We start from the raw sequence: 10143 nt of genomic DNA, 5'->3' as shown, positions 1-10143 counted from the left end.
CTCCATTGATTGAAGTCATACCTAGCACACAGGAAGTTGGTTGTGGTTGTTGGAGGTCAATCATCTCAGTCCCAGAACATTGTTGCAGGAGTTGCTCAGGGTAGTGTCCTAGGTCCCAACCATTTTTAGCTGCTTCATCAAACACCTTCCCTCCATCATAAGGAGGATGTTCACTGATGATTGCACAGTGTTTAGCACCATTTGCAGCTCCTCAAATACTGAAGCAGTCCATGTTTATGTGCAGCAAGATCTGGACATCATCAGGCTTGGGCTGATAAATGACAGGTAACATTTGAGCCACACAAGTGCCTGGCAATGACCATTTCTAACTGGAGAGAATCTAACCATCTCCAATTGTTATTCAGTGGCATTAATATTGCTGGATACCCCACTATCAACTTCTTGTGGATTATCATTGACCAGAAACTGAACTGGACTAGCCATATAAATGCTGTAGCTACAAGAGCAGGTTAGATGCTGGGAATTCTGCGGAGAGTAATTCGCCTCCTGACTCCCCAAAGCCTGTCCACCATCTACAAGGCACACGTCAGGAGTGTGACGGAGTACTCTCCACTTGCCTGGATGAGTGCAGCCCCAACAACATTCTAGAAGCTTTACACCGTCCATGACAAGCAGCTTGCTTGATTGACACCCCGTCCACCATCTTAAACATTAACTTCCCCCACCACCGATGCATGGTGGCAGTAGTGTGTACCATCTACAAGATGCATTGTGACAACTCACCAAGGCTCCTTCAACAGCACCTTGCAAATCTGCGAGTTCTAACACCTCGAAGGACAAGGAAGCAGATGCATGCGAGCGTTTCTCTCCAAGCCGCACACCACCCTGACTTGGAACTCAATCACTCTTCCTTCACTCTTACTGGGTCAAAATCTTGGAACTCCCTAACAGCACTTTTGGTGTCTCTACAGTACATGGACTGCAGTGGTCCAAGAAGGTGGCTGACCACCACCACCACCTCACAGGCAATTAGGGATGGGCAATACATGCTGGTCTAGCCAGCAACACCTTCATCCCTTGAACAAATTTTTTTAAAAAAGCACTTTGAGATTCTGGTGGCTGTGAAGAGCACTATATAACTAAGTTCAGTTTATTTATTTTCCTTTTAATAGCAGAATTAGCAGAATAGCAGCTGATACACATTTCTATTTTCAAGAGCAAAATTAGGAAACGCTCCTATACACACAGGCTGGTAGAAGTTTGGAACTCTCTTCCACAAATTATTAGATCAATTAGATTGTAAATCTGAGATTGACAGATTCTTGTTATGCAAAGATATTAAGGGATATGGCATAACACTTTGCGTAGAACCATAGAAAAGTTACAGCACAGATGGAGGCCATTCAGTCCATCTTGTCCATGCCAGCCCAAGGACACCCCGGTGGCCTTTCTAATCCCACCTTCCTGGACCCGGCCCATAGCTCTGCAGCTTACAGCACTTAAGGTGCAGATCCAGGTACTTTTTAAAAGAGTTTAGAGTTTCTGCCTCTACCACCAATTTGGGCAGCGAATTCCAGACACCCACTACCCTCTGCGTAAAAACATTCTTCCTCATGTCCCCTCTACACCTTCTGCCACTTATCTTGAATCTATGTTCCCTGGTTCTAGTATTCTTCACCAAGGGAAACAATTTTATCCTGTCCACTCTATCTATTCCCCTCATAATTTTGTACACCTCAATCAAGTCATCTCTCAGCCTTCTTTGTTCTAAGGAAAATAACCCCAACCTATCCAATCTCTCCTTGTAGCTACACTTCTAGCCCTGGCAACATTCTTGTAAACCCCCTCTGCACTCTCTCCAGAGCTATTACATCCTTCCTGTAGTTTGGTGACCAGAACTGCACATAATACTCCAGTTGTGGCCTCACCAGTGTTTTATGCAATTCCAACATTATGTCCTTACTTTTATATTCTATACCTCTGCCAATGAAGGAGAGCATTCCATATGCCTTCTTTACAACCTTGTCTACTTGAGCTGCTGCCTTCAGGGACCTGTGTACTTGTACGTCAAGATCTCTCACTTCATCTACCCCTCTTAGTACATTCCCATTTATTGTGTAATCCCTGTAACTGTTTGACCTCCCTAAATATATGACCTCACATTTCTCTATGTTAAAATCCATCTGCTACTTTACCGCCCACTGCAGCAACCCATCCTGTAACATGTATCCCTCATTCAGCATCACCAAATCATTGAGTCTGGACATTTATCTCATTGCTGAATTTAGGACCTTGCTATGTGAAGATTAGCTGCTGCGTCTCCCCACATTGCATTGGTGGCTGTACTTAAAGGTACTTCTTTGGAGTAGTACTTCAGGAGCTTCTATGGTTATGAAACATTCTACATAAATGCATATTCTTTCTTTCTGTGGCATGATTTCAGACATGTTGATGGTATTCTGCTTCCTCACCCAAGTGCCTGTTCTTTGTTTGAAACAGTGGTGAACATTAGGCTATTCAACCATGGGAAGGGGGCAATACACCCAAGGCTGTTTCTTTATTCTGCCCTGAATAGCATGCAGGCACATGCTCCAGCAGGCAATTACTAAAGTCTATCAGCAATGGGGACAATGGCTGTTTTTCTTTTTTTGTCCCTCCTTAATCCTGGGGTACTGTATTGCAGTGTTCTGGCTGCTTTGCTGACTGAGATCAGCTGATTCAGCACAAACTAGCAGTTGATTATATTTCGTGTGCAAGTAAGCTGTCCTAGAGTGATCGTTAACGAAGATCCGAGGAATGTGATGATCATTGCCCTTTAACATTTGCTAAAAATTTTAAGGGTTTTATTCAAATCCTGGTTTACTTGGTGCAGATTCGCATCCCATTTGCTTTTGATGTAGTGTACTCCATGATAGTATCAAGGAAATTAAAAACAATGGTATTTTTTTTAAACTCCAGAAACCAGCAACAAAGATGCACTTTGCCTAGAGAACAATGGCAGGTGGGAGTGATGTGCAGCAAAATAATCACACTGAAAGCATTCAGGTGATGTCATAAACTGCAAGGGAAGCTTTGAATTGTTACTTTCATTGTAGCTACTGTCGCCCACCAATTGTTTCTAACATAAATCGCGGAGATAATTAGCACAACAAAAGTTAAGTCTAAACTGCTGTGAACTCTACTTTCAGTTTGTTCAACAATGATACAGCTGTCATGGTAGATATTGTCTGAGAATGTTCCGTTTAGATGCTGAATAAATACTACAGTTTATCCCAAGCATTTGATTTGTGGGAGAAGTGTTTTTTATAATACAAATGCATGAAGCTGAAATGATTACTGAAATGCTTGTTTTTACATAATACCTTGTAAGACAGTAATTGCATTTATATACATCTAAATACAAGTTCTGTTTAATGAGCAACCTATAAATTATACAGATGGAATGAGGCTCTAAGTCCAATCTCTGCACTGTATTGGATTACCTCACTCAGTTGAAGTGAGAGTGGCAAGCGCTACACATTCAAAACACACAAGTTGAGGAAAGCGGGTGTAGGGGTTGCATGGGGAGCAGGGAAACTTAAGTTTTATGCTTCTGATCATTATTCAGTGATTGCTTTTTCAGTGTGTTTTCAGTGAAGTCAAGGAGACAGTGATACCTGTAATAGGGATGACTAGACACCAGAGCTAGCAGTATTACTGTAACCTAGCAAAACATGCACCTTTTGAAAGATTTGTTTTGGTGGAATGACAGGGGGAAAGGAGGAGTAGAAAGGAATATCAACTCAACATTTGAACATCATTGTGACTCTTGTCCTGCTACCAGATAATACGTGAAGAACTGCTGGTATAAAATATTCCCTGTATGATTATTGCTTTATGGGTATTAGTTGATACATTTTTTAAGACAAGGTAACATCACTGTCTACGGTTTCTTTTCCTCGTGCACCTTCAGTTATGTAGTGTTGTTTGTTTGTTGCCAATTGCCTGATTGTACCTTTGTGTTTAGATATGAGCTAAATGTAACCAAGAGGAAGCTCTTTCAAAACTGACCTTGAGGTTATGATGATGCACAGTGGTTATTCTATAAGTTGGAATCCTGAATCCTGACACTGAGCTAGAAATGTGCAAATCACATGAGCTTTAATGTGTGATATGCCTGACTCTTAATTCACCCCTGCTCCTGCTTTCACCATCACTGTCAGTAATAGACCAACAACCATCACTACTTCAACCTATTTTTTGTTTAAACACAGCTCAAGGGCAGAATATACTGTTGTACTGCTGGCTGTTTTCGCAGCTCAAGTGAATGCATTAGAAATATTTCCCACACCCACTGTTAGTTTGAAATCTTAGTGATGGTGATTTTCCTTTCAGTGGGGGTGTGGCAGAATGTTGGTCGCACAGTAACTAACGGAGCTGTATTTTTGCAGTCGTGTTGGCCCATTTTACTGTCATTCAGGGTTTGAATCCTGTTTGGAGACTACTCTTGTTTGTGACCGATGCCAGAAAAATGATTTTTGAGCAATATATTCCTTTTGAAAAAAAATCTTTGTTTTACTGAAAAATCCTCATGATTATACCTCGAACTACTAGTTGGAAGTTGGTGTTGAGAATAGTATGTTGATTTATGCTAGTCGATATGCGCAAACTTTGTATTTTGACTTTTCAGAGGAATCTAATTTTGGATATTACTTAAGGCGCAGTGTCATCTTGTCTCAATTTCTGATTTGTATTGCTGCAGCACTTTCGTAACTGGAACAGCTGGGTTCAGGTTGCTATATATAGCTTGCTTTCCTTTACCGTGCACTCTGTAGCCTAACAGTCTAAGGGAGTCTGCAGAAGTTTTTGCTGGTGCAACAAAATGTCTGAAATTTGTCTACACAATTAACTAGTCTTAGTCCCAGTTTTTATGGGGGTCCTTCATTACTTTGCACGGCGGCTGACTTCTTCACAAACAAGCCAGATTACTGAAAAGGACAAGGGAAAATCTGAGATCTAGAATAAAACTTTCATTTTTACAGATTCACCTGAAAGGAGAAATGAACAGATAGTATAGTTCTAAACTGTGTGTTTTAAATGTGAGACAAGTATAAAGTTCAACTTTTTTCCAAAAAATTCCTTTAGTCATGAAATTTTTAAAAGTACATCACAAAAGTTCAAATTTGAGGTTACATAAAGTATAATACAGATCAGTTTCTTTCAATACAGTATATGAGGTGCCTCACTACACTTGCCATTGCAGGCTATATTTACAATGTACATTTATATTTCATGTCAAACATTCTCTGGTCCATATACCCCTAGGGATTTTACACAGATATAAAGCACACCTACTTCCAAAAACTGCAGTAAAATCTGAATGGAGTGAAGCTGTAGTTTGTCATTTCCCTCCATTGGTATGACCAACCATATCATCACGGTGAGGGCAGCATGCCACAGAGGTCACTGGTTTGATCCTTGGTCCAAGCTGAATTGGCTGATCTTAGCTGAAATGGCAGTAAGGCACTACTCTATCTCAGTCATGTCACTGGCGTAGGTCATGAGACAGCATGGAATGAGATATAATAGTGCTTGCACTGATTTTCACCCGAATTCTGTGTACACACATGATCTCAGTGTTTCATTTCTAGTGTATCCTCCTCATTAATAGGCTGGTGTAGCTTTAAGCAGTCTTTTTTCCACATTATTAGAATTATTTTAATAGCTTCCATAGCAGATAATAAATATTGAACTGTTGAGTCTATATAAAATTATACAGCCAGTGGGGCATTTTAGAAATTAGTTTGATAAGTAATCCATGACTGCAGAGAATACCATTCCCTCTGAGCTGACCTGCAAGATTTCTTTGGCTAGGCTACCTAACGTGCTGAATCACTGCAGTGATCCACTTGGAATTTCTTTTAATTTTCAGGGCAAATACATTTGCACTTTTCCCACAAGCATTTCTTGTGTATTTTCACTGCCTCCTTATACTGTTTCCTTTAGTCACTCTTTAGTTATTTAGAAATGTCCTGAACTGAATAATGATCTACTCAATGTTTTCTGATGTAAACTTTGAATAACAATACATGCAAAACCACTGTCCATTCACTCAAATTCCATAAGATTTGTGATGCAAAAATAGCCAAGAATCAATGTTCATAATAATATTAACTGGTGAAAGTGTGAGAATGATGTTCCCTACTCACTGTCCTAACGGAGATATTAAGCTTAACGCCACCATTAAAATAGACTGAGGAAAGTCATGAGTCCATTAAGCATTCCTCCATAATGTTGCAGTGGTCATTTTTCAGCTAAAATCGACACGTTTTTCAAAAAAAGTAATTCCTTTATATTGTTTGTGGTGAAAAATATAGTTTCTCTTCAGAAAGGAATTTGTTTTTTCTAGCATAAATGATTCTTTTCTGCTCATCCTCATTGCTAGGATATTGTGAGCTATAGTCTGATCCAAGAGTGTCAGCATCTTGTGATAGCCTAATGTACATCAAAACTGCATGACATTCCTCAACCCAGAGATGATCCTTTCCTGGTTCTCTTTCATGGTCAGCACACCGCAGAGTTTAATTTCCTTTATAATGCATGGGCTAATCCATTTGTTAAATTTCTGCTCCGCATTGAAGCAGGTGTTCATTATTTGATTATATAACAGTGGAACTCAAATCCCTTAGCCATTTAGCTCCTTAATAACATTGGGTGAATATACTACCTGAACTTGGACTTCAGCCCTGTAAATGCTAAGTTAACTGATCTTATCTGTGAAGGTGGTTGACTGCAGTGTTTTGGTATAGGGATGCGGGAATAAGCTCTTCATTACTTATTCATTGCCCCTTTTTGGAATGGGGAGTGATGGTAGGTGAGACCACAGTTGAATTTGGCTATGATGCTCTCCTTCCATGATCAAATATCTTGCTGATCCTCATGGCTGAGGTTCTTGTCAGAAAGATTTCTATATGGTTGAGGTCCTGGAGGTCATTGGTGAGCGCATTAGAATTGGCTTCCTGCAGCCAGTTAATTGTTGATGTGAGAGGCAGAACTCTAATTTGTAACTTGAGAGCCCTCGAGATGAGATCCTAAGGCATAAGGTGTACTTTTGATGGTGACCAGGTGGCACATTATTGAAAGTTAGGATCAAAAGCATGGAACTTGTAACAGGCTTGGACAAGAACATTATTTGTTTAAAGAAAAAAACGACTGGGTTGCTGGGATTTCCTTGGTGCTGACAGTTCAGTTTTAGTGGAATGATTGCTTACAATTGTAGTTCTGATTTTTGAGTAATTTCTCCAATCACTGTTGTCACAGGTTTTCAGTGAACTGTAATTTTCATACCAGGTCCAGTTGGACTGCTAAAAACATCCAAAGTGCAATTATAGATTCTTTCCCTCACAACTTGAGATGTGCCCTGAAGGAAGCATCTTGAGTTGTATACGGTGAGGGTCATCTACTGATGGCGGAATGAGATAATGAACTTGAGTATCACAGTATAAGTGTACGAAGAAATTAAGGTATATTGGTGTAAATATGTTTTCATTTATTTCATGTCGATATCTCATTTTTATTATATTGAAATATTTTTATAGTCGCCCTGCTGAAAGAACGTGGGAATAGACGCTCTTTCCAGGTCTTTACTGGTTATTGAAAGATGCAGAAAAGGGGAGCATGGGTGTATCAATTGGTTTCTCTATTGTCTCCTTCCTTCCTGTGAAGTTGTGCTTACTTGAGGTATTTCTTGTCCTTTTGGTACAGCCTTCTCAGTGGTAGAACAGTAGCTTGTTTGATAACCTTGCCAACAGGATCTCACTTCCACTCTGATGGGCACAGCCTTCAAAATAATTAGACTATTTCCATTGGCTGTTTGTTATTCTCTGTTCTGTCTCCTTACTGTAAGGTTGCTGAATGGAATTCCTGGATTTAGAATATTTTCTATTATGAGTTCTCTTTAATTTTGATCAGGATTAGACTGCTCAGCTTTATTTTACTTCAAATCCTTCTCCCAAATGGAACAGTTCATCCCATCTGTCTTGGATTTGAACCCATTTCTCCAATTCAAGAACATTGATCTAATGTGCCATGCCATCTGGAAAGATTGTTTGAGAAAATAGCATCCAGTAGCCTTCCGGACATTACATTTAGATTTTGTAGTGCTAGCTGACGTTTTAAATTACCTTGAACTTCAGTATTCTGCCAATTATGCTAAGCTTGTACCTAAACTTATTCTATGATAATTCTGAGCAGAGCAGGAATATTGAGTGTTCAGAACAGTGATTGCACTCAAATTCACCCACGCCCTCTGGAAAACAATTTCTAAATGATACATTCTGAAAATAGACACCAGTACATTCCTTCCCCCGCTGTGTTTTGTTCCCACTTAATATGCTCCATGGTTGACTTTTTTTTCTTCATTAACGGGAAATGGGCATTTGGGGCAAGGCTATCATTTATTACCATTCCCAATTGACCTTGAGAAGGTGGCGGTGAGCTGCCATCTTGGAATGGTTGCAGTCCATGTGGTGAAGGTGCTGTTAGGTAGGGAGTTGCAGAATTTCGACCCACTGATGAAGGAACAGCTGATATATTTCAAAAGTCTGAATGTGGTAACGTTCCCATGCCCTTGCTACTGTGGTCCTTATAGGTGGCAGAGGTTGCTGGTTTGGAAGGTGCTGCTAAAGAAACCCTCATGAGTTGCTGTTATGTATCGAGTATGTTGATGGGATACTCTTCAGCCAGAGTGTGTTGGTGGCGGAAGCAGTGAATGTTTATGATGGTGGATAGGGTGCTGATCAAGTGAGCTGTTTAGTCCTGGATGGTATCAAACTTCTCGAGTGTTGTTGGAGCTGCACTCATCCAGGCAAGTGAAGAGTATTCCATCATATTCCTGATTTGTGCCTTGTAGATGGTGGAAAGACTTTGGGGAATCAGAGGTGATTTACTTGTCACAGAAAACCAGTCTCTGACCTGTGATTGTAGTTAGTGTTTATGGGGCTAGTCTAGTTATAAAGTTTCTGGTCAATGGACAATAGGGGTTTTGATAATGGTAATAGCATTGAATGTAAAGGGGAGATGGTTAGTCTCTCATTGGAGATTATCATTGCGATAACTTGTATGGCAGAAATGTTATTTACCATTTAGCTTAAACCAAATGTCAGGTTTTGTTGCAGGCAGGAATGAACTGCTTCATTATCTAGGGAGTTGAGAATGGAACTGAGCGATCATCAATGAACGTGCTCAGCTGTGACCTTTTAGTGGAGGGAAGGCCCTTGATGAATCAGCTGAAGATGGTTGGGCCTACTATCCTACCCTGAGGAACTCCTGCGGTGATGTCCTGTGGCTATGATTGACCTCCAACACCCACAACCATCTATCTTCCTTTGTGTTAGATATCATTCAAACTCGTAGACATTTTTTCCCTGGTTCCCATTGACTTCAATTTTGTGAGGGTTGCTTGATTCTGCATTTGGTCAAATGCTGTTAAAGTTAGGACAATAACTCTCACCTCAGGATTCAGCTCTTTTGTCCATTTTACTCTTAAGTAATTGCTTATATCAGCAGATGAACCTAGATTGCCTTCATTCTCCACTTCATGTCAATGGAGTGCATCTGATATAGCTTAGTAGAAGCAATAGGCACAAAAATCCCCTTTTTGCAGCTTGAAACATAAAGATAAACTATTCTGCAGTTTTCCTATCTCTTCCGCATTGTACCAGTTTCAGGTCAAGAAATATTCTGTGCTGTGGCCTCTCCTGATGCAATTTTTTAAAAAAATTCTTTGGGAGGTGTACGTCAATGGCTAGGCCAGCATTTGTTGCCCATCCATTGTTGTCCTTGAGAAGATGGTGGTGAGCTGTCTTTTTGAAATGCTGCAGTCCAGATGGTGTAGATAAACCCATAGTGCTGATAGGAAGAAAGTTCCTGGATTTTGAGCTCATGACACTGAAGGAACAGCAATTTGGTTCCAAATCATAATGGTTTGTAGCTTGGAGGGGAGCTTGCAGGTGGTGGTATTCCCTTGCACCTGCTGCCCTAGGCCTCTGAGATGGTAGAGGTTGTGGTTTTGGGTGGTGCTGTTGAAAGAACCTTACTGAATTTCTGCGGTGTATCTTGTAGATGGTACACAGTGCTGCCACTGTGCACCATTGGTAGATGGAATGAATGTTTAAGATGGTGGGTGAGGTTCCAGTCAAATGA

The sequence above is a fragment of the Carcharodon carcharias genome, chromosome 31 (assembly GCF_017639515.1).
Source record: "Carcharodon carcharias isolate sCarCar2 chromosome 31, sCarCar2.pri, whole genome shotgun sequence".
NCBI classification, from domain to species: domain Eukaryota; kingdom Metazoa; phylum Chordata; class Chondrichthyes; order Lamniformes; family Lamnidae; genus Carcharodon; species Carcharodon carcharias.
The sequence above is the reverse complement of the archived record's forward strand: the minus strand, read 5'-3'. Positions refer to the sequence as shown.